The sequence below is a fragment of the Lutra lutra genome, chromosome 17, assembly GCF_902655055.1.
Source record: "Lutra lutra chromosome 17, mLutLut1.2, whole genome shotgun sequence".
In the NCBI taxonomy this organism is placed as follows: domain Eukaryota; kingdom Metazoa; phylum Chordata; class Mammalia; order Carnivora; family Mustelidae; genus Lutra; species Lutra lutra.
The window spans coordinates 15,323,302-15,335,411 of record NC_062294.1 but is presented as its reverse complement, the minus strand read 5'-3'; the positions used below and the strand labels follow the sequence as shown (position 1 = coordinate 15,335,411).

The 12,110-nt window shown below is 39.0% G+C and overlaps 1 long non-coding RNA gene across 1 annotated transcript in view; it reads left to right on the top strand.

The window, feature by feature from the left end:
• The window catches only part of LOC125088360 (uncharacterized), a 330,481-nt gene extending 322,169 nt beyond the window's left edge, over positions 1–8,312 (top strand). The window contains exon 3 of the long non-coding RNA XR_007123696.1: positions 8,100–8,312. This is a non-coding gene — a long non-coding RNA (uncharacterized LOC125088360). The remainder of the gene's footprint in view (positions 1–8,099) is intronic.
• The last annotated feature ends 3,798 nt before the right edge of the window (positions 8,313–12,110 follow it).

Here is a 12,110-nt window from a genome sequence, read left to right as displayed (position 1 = left end):
TGCACATTGCTGCTATAAACATTGGGGCACAGGTGCCCCTTCGGATCACTACATTTGTATCTTTAGGGTAAATACATAGCAGTGCGATTGCTGGGTCCTGGGATAGCTCTGTTTTCAACTTTTTGAGGAACCTCCATACTGCTTTCCAGAGTGGCTGCACCAGCTTGCATTCCCACCAACAATATAGGAGGGTTCCCCTTTCTCCACATTCTCGCCAACACCTGTGGTTTTCTGACTTGTTAATTTTAGCCATTCTGACTGGTGTGAGGTGGTATCTCTCTGTAGTTTTGATTTGTATTTCTGAGGGATTAGTTTGACTAAAGCTGCTGCTGGCTGAAAACTCAACAATGTGCCAAGCACTTTGCATGAATGCGTATTACCTCATTTTATCCTTGCAGTAACACTTTGAGGTAGATACTTTTACTTGTCTTCCTTTTATAGATAAAGAGGCACAGAGAAGTTAGGTAATTGGCCCATGTTTGCACAGCTGATGAAAGTCCTCTAGTATGTTTTGTATCAGGAAAAGATGATGTTTGTGGGGAATGTGGGTCTACTGCCTTGTAGGGTTATGCTTACATTTATATTTCATATTGCAACATTTTTGTTTGTTTTTCAAGGCAATGTTTTTCAAACTAGAATCTTCAGACCCCAATCGTTCATGAATATTCTTGTGTTTTACTACATTTTCTTTCAAAGGGCTGTGTGCATTCTTCCAGTTTGAGAAACACTGGCTTAGAGGAGGTGGGGTGGGGGGTTCTTCTTCCCAGTCTGTCTTCTCCTTGTTGTCACAGCCCCCAGCCTTAGTTCACCTAAGTGAGCTAACAGGCCATGCCCTCATTCCTCTCACTAAACTAGGTTTCACAGTCCATTTGGAATAATTTTCTTATCCATCTCATCTGCACATCAGACTAGAAGTTGGGCCAAGAAAGGACTCAGAGAAGGCGAGAGAAGGCAGAGGTTGTATTCCAGGTAGGAGGAAAGTCATAGCAAAGACCTGGAGGTGGGACTTTGCTGGAATAGTGGGGAAGCTCATCACCCATGTTGCAGGACTAAGGGTAATAGCTGGAGGAAGGTCTAAAGGCAGCTTATCTGTGGAGCTGTGAGTGCTAGGTTATGAAGTCTAGACAATGCTGTTGGCAATGGGGAGCCAGAGAGAAATGAATGAGCAGGTGCAGTCCCAGGTGAAGCCTCAGAGGAGACAGGGGAACCTGGAGGAGATGGGCAAGGTGGCTTCCCAGATGCACGGAAGTGAGGGGAGGAGTGGATAGGACTCTCGGCAGCCCTGAGCTGGATCTGCCTATCCACCATGGGGAGCCATGCGGGCTCTGGTCGTGTCCCCCAAACCTGCAGCAAGGAAAACACAAGCCCTGAAGATCCTCAGCTCTCAGACCCTAAATATAGTTGTTGGCTTCCTTCTTTTGAAAGAAAATTGTTTAATTCTGCTTCTTGGGCTGCCCTTTGCTTCAGTGCAGCATAAGCCAAAAAGAGAGAAAATAACTATTAACCCAAAGAATTAAAATCAGAGAAATGCAGCCAGTAGTTCTCTGTGTATCTTGTAAGCACTGGAACTCTCTCCACACAGCTCTCGTGTGCACTGGGAGACTGAGCTGGAGCAGCTGGGTCTCCCGATCTAGTGACTACACCAGACCTCTCGCGGGTGTTCCCATCCAGCCCTGCCTGCCCCTAGGAAGGCAAGAGCCTCCACTCTGGCACAGCCTCCGCAACCCCTGTTATGTCACCACCGGTATGTTCCCACCTCCCCCAAGCACCTGAATAAAACCAACAGCACTGTGGGCTTTGATGGTCAAGGGACATACTGGGAAAGCGAACTTTCCCATGTGGACAAAGGAAAGACGTGGAGAGCAGGACCCAGAGGCAGGTCAGGGACTCAGTTCGTCCCCAAGCCCCTTGGCGTGACCGAGCCCCAGCACAGCTGTGACATTAGCAGCCGGCATTTGAGGCACAATAATAATTCTTCAGATCAAAGCAGCTCCGTCTTTAGACAATTACAGTAAAATTGAAGCTCTCCTCTAAAAGAAACACATGCTCTTGTTGTGTTCCCCCCCTCACCCCCTCCTTATCTGATTCTTTATGAACAAATTGGTTTTCAGGGCTATAGAAAGAACCGATTGGAAGCTTAAATTCTCACTGTCTGCCCAGGGGTGGATTCGCAGGGGTGGACATGGAACATCTGAAAGCTGATTTTTTTTTTTTTAAATTGATATCCAAGAATAAAAGAGAGAATGGTAGGAGAAGCTGATCAGGAATGAATAAAGTCTCCTTTTAAGCTGAAATAACACCCTCCCCCTATCTTCCCTCCAGAAAAGCCGGACTGTAATTGCTTGCAATCACTCGGCACAAATTGTCTGCTCGTATTTGCTTTTTAATTTTGTATAATCTGGTCCATTTCGCTCTCTCTGCCTTTGAGCTTAACCTCTCTCTTTCTCTCTCTCTTCCTCTTATTCCTTCTCTCTCTCTCTCTCTCTCTTTAATTCTTCAGGGCCGTTCAAAAAATTAGTAATAATTCACAATGATATTTGATGGCTTTTACCAAGCAAAGGCACTCAGGGAAAAGAGAAAAAAAATACACACACACGCCAGAATAGAATGGATCTGGGCTGCATCTGCTTACAGGTTCATTTCTGCATCCAAAGTATTGTTTATTTTAGTGAATTAGTACAGTCTTTTAAGGCAGGGTAGACATTCTAATTAAAAACTGGACTGACCCCAAAGTGAACAACAACAACAAAAAAGCCAGAACAAGAGAGGTGATTTCTCAGAGTAACTGTGCAGGCTTATGTCTCCTGGCCCCATAGATACCCACTTGTTCTCACAAGTGCATTCCTTTCAACATACTGCCACGTCCTGCCATCTCACTGACCAGTGCCTACCTCTCTTTGGCCTGTGCTTTACCTATGTGGGGCCTGGTAAATCTAAAAGAGACACATCAGTTGGCATTGCTTGCTTTCCAACTATACAAAAGGTGATAGGGAGGTGAGGGGACATTTAGATGGGGGAAAGTCCAGAGGGAAAATCTTCCAAGGGCAGAGAAAAGAAGAAAAATGGGAAAAGGGGTGGGTGTGAAGAGAAGGGAAACAAGATGAAAAGCACAATTTTTTCCAGGAGCCAGGGATGTGACTAAGGCTGAAATATATGCTTTCTATCAGCACCACATGCCCTGGTCTTCTGAAAGAGATATTATATGCCAAGAAAAGGAACATCAGTTGAACCGTGTGGCTAAGAGTTTGATTTCTGTCCTGCTTCAGATCCTTATTGTGGGTTTATTTACAGATGACTTCTCTGTATTTCAATTTCCTTTTCTGTAAAGTTGGAATGACAATGTAGCCTTCCCTATGGGGCTTCTTATGTGAAATAACACGTGTAAAGTACATAGCAGGTGCTTGACATGTTTTAAATGCTCAAGAACTATTAATCGTTATTATCATTATTTCAGTTTAATACCAGATTACTTAAGATATCGGGATTCAGTCAGGGAAGTAGATAAGAGTATTAGGAAGTAAAGAATTTATTACAGACATTAGAATTTGCACACTTATGGAAAAAGCTGAGGAAGTTAGATCTGGAAGGAGAGTTAGAAGAACAGAGAAAAATCAGAACTGGTGGTTTCACTGCAGAATTCTACCAAGGGCTTAAGGAATTAACATCAACTCTACATAATTTCATCCAGAAAGAAGGAAAAAAATACTTCCCAATTCATTTTATAAAGTTAATAGTATCCTGATACTAACAACAGACTAATACAGAACAACAAAGGAAAGAAAGAAAGAAAGAAAGAAAGAAAGAAAGAAAGAAAGAAAGAAAGAAAGAAAAAACTATGGGCCAATATAACTCATGAACATAGATGCAAAAATTTTTAACAAAATGTTAGCAAATACATTTCAGCAATATACAAAGGGAATTTTATACCACAACCAAGCAGGGTTTATTCCAGCACTGCAAAACTGTTTACATATTCATAAATCAAACAATATAATCCACCATATTAACAGGCTAAAGAAAGATTGCATGATTGTATCAACTGAGGCAGAGAAAACATTTGACAAAATGCAATACCCGTTCATGATAAAAATTCTCAGAAAAATGGGAATAGAGAGATTTGCTCAACTTTATAAAAAGCATCTACAAAATCCCTAGAGCAAACATTATACTTTTTTAAAAATAGGCTCCATACCTAGCGTGAAGCCCAATGCAGGGCTTGAACTCATGACCCTGAAATTGGGACCAGAGCCAATACCAGAGCCAAGATCAAGAATCAGACCGCTTAGGTGCCCTGCAAACATTTTACTTAATAAAAGGACTGAATACTTTCCCCCAAGGATCAGGAATAAGGCAAGGATGACCACTCTCACTATTCCTGTTCTACACAGTGCTGCACGTTCTACTCAGTGCAATAAGGCCAACAGAAGAAATCAAATGCACACAGATTGAAAAAGAAGAAGTAAAATCATCTTCACTTGCATGAGACATGATTATCAACATAGAAAATCCTTAGAGATCTACAAAAATTAATAATAAAACCTTCTAGAATGAATAGCAAGTTTAGTAAAGTCACAGAACAGAAGATACAATACATAAGAACCAACTATATTTCTATAGACTAAAAATTAACACGTGGAAATAAAAATTAAAAATACAATGCTATTTATAGTAGCTTTAAAAATGAAGGCTTAGGTGTAAATCCAGCAATACATGTAATTCTTGTATGTTGAAAACTACAAATGCTGATAAGAGAAATCAAAGAAGTCCTAAATAAATAGAGAGAAGTACTATGTTCATGGTTTGGAATATTCAAGATGGTAAAGATGTCAATTTTCCTTGAATTGGTTTATTCCTCAGTGTAATTCCTATAAAAATTCCAGTAGGATATTTTTGTAAACATATGCAGAATTACTCAAAAATTTATATGGAAATTCATAGAAACTAGAATAGCTACAACTGTTTTGAAAAAAGAATAAATATGTGGTAGGAAATCAGTCTACCCAACATAAAGACTTCATTTCTGGCTACAGTAATCAATGCTATGTGGCATCGTCACACACATCAGTAGAGAAGACTAGAGAACCCAGAAATAGACCCACACAAATATGCCAAAATGATTTTTGACAAAGATACAAAAGCAATTCAGTGAAGGAAAGATGGCCTTGCAGCAAACGTTGCTGGTGCAAATGGACATCAATGACCAAACCTAAATAAACTTCAACCTAAGTTTTTAAAATAAAAATTAGGCACCTGGGTGGCTCCGTGGGTTAAGCCTCTGCCTTTGGCTCAGGTCATGATCTCAGGGTCCTGGGATGGAGTCCCGCATCGGGCTTTCTGCTCCGCGGGGAGCCTGCTTCTTCCTCTCTCTCTCTCTGCCTGCTTCTCTGCCTACTTGTGAACTCTGTCAAGTGAATAAATACAATCTTTTAAAAATTTTTTTAAAAAATTAAAATTCAAAGTGGATTACAGAACTAAATATAATTCATAAAGTTATAAAAACTTTTAGAAAAAATAGGAAAAAGTCTTCAGGCTCTAGAGCTAGGAAAGATTTCTTAGTGTTGACAGCAAAAGCCCAGTCTATATAAGGAAAACTTGATAAGTTGATTCAGCAAAATTAAAAACTCTTGCTATGTGAAAGATCCTTTGAGGATGAAATAACAAGCTACAGAGTAGAAGAAAATATTTGCAAATCCCATATCCAACAAAGGACTAGTTTCTAGACTATATAAAAACTTTTAAAACTCAGCAGTAAGAAAAAGCAAACAATCTATTTAGAACATGGCAAATGACATCAAGAGTCATTTCACCAAAGATATACAAATAGCAAATAAGCACATGGAAAGATGTTCAACATCATTAGCTATTTGAAAAATATTAAATTAAAATTAAAACCACAATGAGCTATCATTACACACCTATTAGATGGGATAAAATAAAAAAAAAATAGTGACAATACCAAATACTTGTAGGGATGCAGAGAAATCACTCCTACATTGCTGGTGGGAATTCAAAATGATAGAACTGTTCTAGCAAAGAGTTTGGGAATTTCTTAAAAGCTGAACACGTAATTATACTACCCAACAATTGTACTCCTGGACATTTACATTAGAGAAATGAAAACCTGTATACCATGTAAGAACCTGTACGTGAATGTTTATAACAACTTTACTTATAATAACAAAAAGCTGGAAACAACCTAGATGTCTTTCAGTGAGTGAGTGGTTTTTTTTCAAGAAGGAAAAATACACAAAAGATTGGGGGATAAAGGTTGGGATGATAAACATGGAGAAGTGAACTACAGTAGGAAGAGAGGGAGTTGATGAGTATAAGGAAAAAAACCAAGAGAGTCAGAGAAACTCAAAGCTCAGGTGTAAGGATTTTACTTGTGTGTCTTATGCAGCAGGTAACTACTGTGGGGCTGAAAATTATGTTTAAAAGGAAGAGAGAAGAAGAGGGGAAATAATAAGAAAGAAAAGGAAGTTCGAAAGAGGGAGAGAGAGAGAGCTCTCTAAGGATAAATTTTTTAGTTGACTAATGAGGGGACAGAAAAAGGAAAACTAATAACTATTACCAAAGTAGGCAATGACTGTGGATGAGGGTTGTGACAATGTGAGCCAAAGTGGTTCAGGTACCTTTCTGTGACACCAGCACCTAGAATGTAACAGAAAGACTTGTCCAACAGCTGAGCTCAAGTACCCTTTTCTTCAGGTAGTGTCAATCCTAGAAGGAAGCTGGAATGGAATGCAACTCCAACCAGGCTAACACGTCAAGAGCTAGGGCTGTGTGTGTACAGAGCATTTTCCAGGCATTATCTCTTTTAGGTGTCACCAGGAAGCAGGTATTACTGTCTCATTTTATAGGTGACTGAATGAGGTTCAGAGAGGTTATGTAACTCCTGCAAGGTCTTGCTAATAAGGAGCAGATCCACATGGAAAGAAACTTTCCAGTTCCCATAATGCAATCAAAGCCAGGTGCTTAAGGGCTGCTACTGGTGGGAGAAACCTTCTGTGAAAAGAAGACAAGATTCATGGCGTCCATATTCGATGACCAAGATTTATACTCCCACTGGAGGTGTCTCTTCATTACCTCTTGGCCCATCAGGCTGGTTTCAAGGGAAATGCTACCCCATGGAAGAAAACTGGTAGTTTCCTCAATAAAAATCCTCTAGCCATATTGGTTATGGGGGTGGGAGGGTACAGAAAAGGAAGAGAAGTGGGTCTTCCAGTCTACTCAAAAACACAAGCTACCCTCCATATGTGGCGGTCCCTTTTCATTTCTAACCCAGAGTAATCAATGGACTTCCTCCTTTCTGAATGCTTTCTCAGTGTGTTTGATTCCAGAGCCCAGGATCCTTCCATTATCCCATACTGAAGGGAACTTATGGGGCAAAACTCTGACTGACCATTCAAGTACTTTAGCCTGAAAGGTGATTACAGAATTTGAGAGGGAAGTAGGCAGAGAATTATCAATACCTAAAGGGGATGCACATGGTTTTCAGTAGTTGATGGTTAGTAGTTTTTGGTTAAGTAAATAAATTATCAAATGCAGCTTGATTCCATCTTTCCATCCAGATAGAACATAGGATGACATCTGGATCCCATTCTCCAGGCCTTGGAGCAGCTCCTCATTCATTTCAAGGTTGTAATTTTCATTTTGATGTCAAGGCAGCTACTTTTAGAACTGAAACAGAAGAGATGAAAGCTTGTGATTTTTGAGTGGCACCTGTTTTTTTGTTTGTTTGTTTGTTTTTAACCATGGATCCCTGTGGTCTTTTCTATCGGAACGTATCATCCATTGTTTTCGCAGTAAGTGGTCTTTGTCAAGAAAGTAACATTTGCCCAAGAGATTCAGTTGTGGATATTTTCTAGAGGATGTAGTCACCAATGACACTTTGGTTTGTGTTTATCTTTTTGCTTTGTGTAGCATGGAAGGTGATCTCTGTAACCACATGGGCCTTCCTGTGCTGCAGAAGGTAGGAAGGGAGGCAGGTAGGCAGTCAGGCAGGAAGGAATCTCTTTAATTTGGAAATTGATTCCAGTCTCTAGCGACTTTAAGAACTTAACAAATTAAGAAAGTTCTTTCTTTTATTTTCTTTCCAGGGATTTGAAGAGGGGAATGAGGAGCAATTCTAAAGTGTCCCTGTCTTGTGACCGTGTCACGTTCTCAGGGAAATGAACATATGGGAGGCTACAGGATATCCTAGCAAAAGAGGCAGCAGCCTTCTGACTCTTGAGAAGAGTTCTGTGCTCTTCCAGCACATGCCCCATTGATGAGAGGGCTCCACTAGCACCCTGATTTTTTCTGGAGCGTTCCAAGTCAACAAGTATGGTTTCCTGGACTGGAGAAGTCTGACTAGCAATTTTCTTCAGGTAAGTGACATTTCTGCTTCAAATTCTAAGAATTATAAAGAATAAAAAATAAACAATGCAAGAATAAAAATAAAACAAAACTAAACGCTTCATTGTTTGGGAAAGGGCACCCATCGCCCAGGTCCTGGGGCTTGTATCACAAGTGAAAATAATGTTGGAAGCTCCTACCAACCTAGGTTAAAGGATCTCTCCAGTTGTGCCTCCTCACTCCTCCCCAAATCAAACATATTCCCTCCGTAAAAATAAATTGGTACCTGCTTCTTAACAAACAAACCCTTTGAGGGGAAAAAAAAAAAAAAAAAAAAAAGCAATATTAAAAAAAAGAAGAAAATTACATGTGTATTTTCTCCTGACACAGTTTTAAAAGCTGTTTGTAGCTGATTTACAATGCTCCTAGTATTCAGCTTTTCATTTGAAATTCTAATAAGTGCTTTGAATGGGTTGGAGCTTGTTAGTAAAGGGAATGAAATGTCTTCATTGAATTGTGTGGTTTTACTGGCTTCCTCATGGATGTCCTAGTTCTCTCTTCACTGTCGCCTTTCTTTCCATGGAATGTTGTTGAGTTGATAGAACAATGAAAGCCAATATGGAGTCAGAGGATGACCATGTGGAACCATCATGTCTGTTCCATTTTTGTAGTCCTCTGGGTCTATACGTCCACCCCTTGGTCTGCATATTCCTATGCCTTGTAAGTGAATTAGAAGAATTATTTATTCCATCCTCCCCAAGAAATTCTCCTCTAAAAATACAAATATAAAGTCTTTGGGAAGGGTTTGGACATCTCAGATCAAAGGTGCTATTTTTATAGATTAAATGTGCTCACCTTTGTTCTAAAAGCAAGTGTTGGCTGATATGAAAACCAGGCCTTAGCAGATCTTGGTTCCTATCAATAGGCCGTGGTATAATTCTACAAGCTGCCCCATCTGTGATGGGCACCAAACAAAGCCATAATGATTTTTAAAAGGCAGTCAGGTCAGAATTCGTTAACGATATGCTTCCATTTCTAAATCATTTAAATAATAAGTAGCATGTTCTTGGCATCAAAGGTCTAATTCTCATTTGGTCTGACCTTGGCAAAGATAAATCCAGGCCCAGGTTAGTTTGCTGTAACAGTTGTTTTACTGCTTTATCTTCTAATATCCTCGCTTTCCCAACACTGTTATTATAAATGATGGAAAAATCTTGAATATTTGCATAACATTACAGAAGATTTGTGACTGAAAGGATAGGATGTTACTTATGCAAACCATATATATCTTTTGCTGTGTGTTTGTAGTCAGTTCTCACTCTTCTTCCTTAGCCATACAACCCCTTCCTGGAGGATGACTTTCTAATTTAGAAAAAGAAATAGGAATCATGAAGGGTTTGAGTGAGTTGAGGAACGAATAGAAGGTAAAGAAATTGAGAACATGTGGACTGGCTCTTCTGAGAAATTTGGCTGCACGAGTGGGGTGAAAGAGCCTTGATATTTCCTAACTAACCTGAACAAAATTTCTGGAGAAATGGCTGACTTTGGTAGGTCTAATGGTCTCAACACATGTGAAATCCTCATAAGATATTTATTCCCTTAGTATTGTCATCAATTTAAAATTTAAGATTGAAAAAGTCTGACTAGTTTTATTGTCTGCTGCTTGCTTCAAAGAACATATCATCTTTATATCCTCTGTAAGACAGTTTCTGGTTGCATAAGGTTGTCTGGATTTTCTCTCTACAATAAAAATAACAGGGATCTGAGACGGTGGCAAAGGAATGGTTGCAGATGAAAGCCTCTTAGGATGTTCCAGGTACCTGTTACTGCCTTACAAACCACGCCAAAAATGCAGTAGAGGAAAACCACAATGAGTTTATGACTCTCGTGGATTCTGTGGGTCAAGAATTCCGATAAGGCATAGTGGGGATGCTGCCCTCTCTGCTCCACAGTTTCGGGCTCAGGGCTGGTTAAATAAGAGATTCTTGGCTATGTTGGATCTAATGGCTGTGTCTTCATGTGACCATATTTCTGGCATCTGAAGAGCTTGGAAAAATGTTTTACGTACCTAGGATTTCCTATGTGAATTAGATTCTTTGGTGTCTTTCTGCCAGCTAGAAGAGTTCATTACATTTTTAATGTGATTAAAAAATTTAAATAAAATTGTGATTTTTATATATAGCCATTGATGAAAGATGTGTTTTTAAAGCAGTAAATTAAAATCTCATTAATATTTCAATGAGAATATTTTGTGCTTATCTGTTTCATCTCTATTTTTGACCTATGGCTTAGAGTTCACAGCATGAAGGAGATGGTGAAATCTGTTCACCATAAAATGTTAATTATAAGTAAATTACAGCACAAACGTTCAATCAGCCACATTAATTCTATATAAAGTGAATTATTGTAGCAGAAAATTTTGAAATGTGACTGAATTTTGTAATCTTCAGTTTCCTTTTTCTACCTTTTATGCCAACTCTGATTCCCATGTGTTTATTCCAGAAACTCTGAGCTCTTTGTGTAGAGTTGAGCTCATTCTACTCATTGTGTTTTGAAAGTTAAATACAGTGTGCACCACCCCCCTCCATCTCTCCAAATGATTCTGATTTGTACATAACTCCGTTTGCCCATGGCAACTTAAATGAAAGCTTTGATATTTTTCAAGCAGAGTTTGGCTTTTAAATGAAGGTGTTGGGTTTGTCATATGAAAGAGTTCTCTCCTAAAATATGATCAAAATGTCCTCACATATGTCATATATATATATATAAAATTATCATTTTTCTCTTGGATTTAGGTCTGTTTTAAAGTCTCAAACTTTTTTAAAAAATTGTTTTTATAGCCAAAACCCAATGATTCTTCCATCTGGGATCATCTTAGTCATGGAAAAATACAAAGGGAATCAAAAGTCTTATCCAAAGAGTAATAATAATTTAGAAAATGCTTAAAACATCCAGACTGCATATGGCAGCTAAGCTAATTGTTCATTAAAAACAAAAATATGGATGCTTCCTCAAACAAGAATGCCTCAATATATTCATTTTGTAATCAGAAATAAGGATGCTGCTCATTATTAATAGGATATTTAATGCAGTGACTAGATGCTGGTAGGTACTGTATTCAAAAGAAGACAGATTTTGCGAAATACTGGGGGGGGGTACTTTTTTATAATTTGGTACAACTAACAATCAACTGAATTTAAATAAGTAGCCTAAAGGAATTGAGTGATAGGGGTTTTCAATTCCTAGTTGTCTTCATGTCTAAAGTATTTTGTGATGGATGCAGTATGCCTCTTTCCACTTCTCAAGGTCTGGTGTATCCTAGCAGATCTAGAATGTTTATGTTGAAAAGTTGGCTCATATTCTGGAGGACCCATTTTAGATCCATTTCTGATCCCTAAGACAAAAGCTGTCACCTCTCTCCTGGTCTCATCTCACCCATTGTGCTAACATTATTACTCAGGTATCTATCTGTGACCTCAAGAGGACTCCTCCATGACTTAGGGGAACATAAAGAATGGCTCATGTATTGTAACCTACCAATGCCTGGTTTCTGTATTAAGGATCAGTGTTCCCATTAGTTGAAGGAGGTAGCCTTTGTTCCTTCAGAGAAACCATTCAATTTAACACTCATTAACTCAACAGAAAGCTGAAGCATCCAAGAAAAATGGAAATGCTTTCCAGACTAGATTAATAAAGGAAGATGCAGAAATGGGAATCATAGTACCACTAAGAGAAAAAGTCTCCCACTATAAAAGGGATGAGGGAGAGAATTT